Genomic DNA, 2,500 nt, shown 5'->3' on the forward strand with positions numbered 1-2,500 from the left:
TCTCTCTCTCTCTCTCTCTCTCTCTCGTCTCACTCAGTGTTCTCTCTCTCTCTCTTCACCTTCTCTTTCACATTGTCTCTCGCACTCGTATAACCACCCCCACATCCCCTTCACTCTTTATCTCTCCTCATGGTGTGAGGTACCAAAGCGCTTTTCCACGACCGATTTAGACACAGATTTAATTTAACTCTCTCCATACGAACGGCGAAAGAGACGACGTTAACAGCGTTTCACCCCAGTTACCATCATCAAAATATTGCAAGCGGAAGGCTCTTATACTGAAGAGGTGAATGTTGACAAAGAATACGACAGTTCTGACGACGGAAGCTAAAGGTTGGGTCATTCAGACACCCACTGGAGATCCGAGGGGTCTGTGTGGAGGAGAAGAGAGGACTGGCCGTACGGAGTGAGTTAAGAACATAAACATAAAACCGGTTGTGTTCATTTCTTTTTGTGTGTGTCTCTAAAAAAAAAAAAAATCAAGTCTTTAGCGGATTGGAGGATGAAGCTAATGTTCATTGTCTTTAAAATACAAAAAAATATGTCTTTAACAGTCACAACGAAGAGAGAGACAGACAGACAAAGATAGAGACAGAGAGACCGAAAGCAAAGGGAAGGATGAGAGAGAGAGGGGGGGAGAGAGGGAGGGAGAGAGAGGGGAGAGAGAGAGAGTGAGAGAGAAAGAGAGAGAGGAGCACAAGGTGTAGGGTTACGATAGTGAAGAAGATATTGACACAGGGATAAAACAAACAACAGCAATATAAAAACAGCAACAAAATGACAGTCCAGAAACTCCCAGGACTCGATCGGAGATAGCAGCTGTTTGGATTTTTTTTTTTTTTTTTCTCGTTGAGAAACCCAACATATGAAAGATATTTCACTTTAGAAAAACCATGTCAATCGTTGGGTTTACATTTATTGCCCGTTGTGTTTATCATTTTCTGTTGTTTTTTTTTTTTTTATTAATAAATAAATAAATAAATAAAATATTCGTGTATCACAGCCAGCCTTTCCATGTAGCGTACTTAACTATACCAACTACTGAATGGAAACTTATTGCCATATTTGGTGGGTTTTCATTTGGTAAGCAAAGCATACTTCCAAATATGCACAATGCTTTCGCGCGCGCGCTCGCACACACACACACACACACACACACACACAAAACACAAACACACGCGCGCGCACACACACACATGCATGCGCGCGTACACACACACACACACACACACACACACACACACACACACACACACACACACATACATACAAATACACTATACAAATAACGTGTTCATACATACACACACACACACATATACATATATATATATATATATATATATATATATATATATATATGGCCTAGAGTGATGGCCGAGAGGTAAAGAGTCCGCCTAGGAAGCGAGAGAATCTGAGCGCGCTGATTCGAATCACAGCTCAGCCGCCTATATTTTCTCCCCCTCCACTAGACCTTGAGTGGTGGTCTGGGCGCTAGTCATTCGGATGAGACGATAAACCGAGGTCCCGTGTGCAGCATGCACTTAGCGCACGTAAAAGAACCCACGGCAACAAAAGGGTTGTTTCTGGCAAAATTCTGTAGAAAATTCCACTTCGATAGGAATTAATAAAACTGCACGCAGGAAAAAATACCAAAAAATATGGGTGGCGCTGTAGTGTAGCGACGCGCTCTCCCTGGGGAGAGCAGCCCGAATTTCACACAGAGAAATCTGTTGTGATAAAAAGAAATACAAAATACAAAACACCAAAAAATAATGCAACTGCTGAGACAGACAGACAGTAGTAGTTTTGCAAAAAACTCAAAACTTAACGATGCCCACAGCGTCTCTATTCTCCAATCACGTGAAACCCAAAACTTAAAGATTCCCACAGTATCTCTGTTCCCCAATCACGTGAAACCCAAAACTTAACGATGCCCACAGTATCTCTGTTCCCCAATCACGTGAAACCCAAAACTTAAGAATGCCCACAGTATCTCTGTTCCCCAATCACGTGAAACCCAAAACTTAAGAATGCCCACAGTATCTCTGTTCCCCAATCACGTGAAACCCAAAACTTAAGAATGCCCACAGTATCTCTGTTCCCCAATCACGTGAAACCCAAAACTTAAGAATGCCCACAGTATCTCTGTTCCCCAATCACGTGAAACCCAAAACTTAACGATGCCCACAGCGTCTCTATTCCCCCCAATCACGTGAAACCCAAAACTTAAAGATTCCCACAGCGTCTCTATTCCCCCCAATCACGTGAAACCCAAAACTTAAGGATACCCACAGTAACCGTGTTCCCCAATCACGTGAAACCCAAAACCGAACTGAACAAAGAAAGCAAACTGGAAACGATACACAAAACGAGGACTGGAGTCTGCAGTGGGATGTCTCCCGTTTGTCTCCCTGTCTATCTCATTTCCCTCCTCTGTGTCTGTCTGTCGGTCTGTCGGTCTGTCTGTCTGTCTGTCTGTCTCTCTCTCTCTCTCTCT

This window comes from Babylonia areolata, chromosome 5, assembly GCF_041734735.1.
Source record: "Babylonia areolata isolate BAREFJ2019XMU chromosome 5, ASM4173473v1, whole genome shotgun sequence".
NCBI classification, from domain to species: Eukaryota; Metazoa; Mollusca; class Gastropoda; order Neogastropoda; family Buccinidae; genus Babylonia; species Babylonia areolata.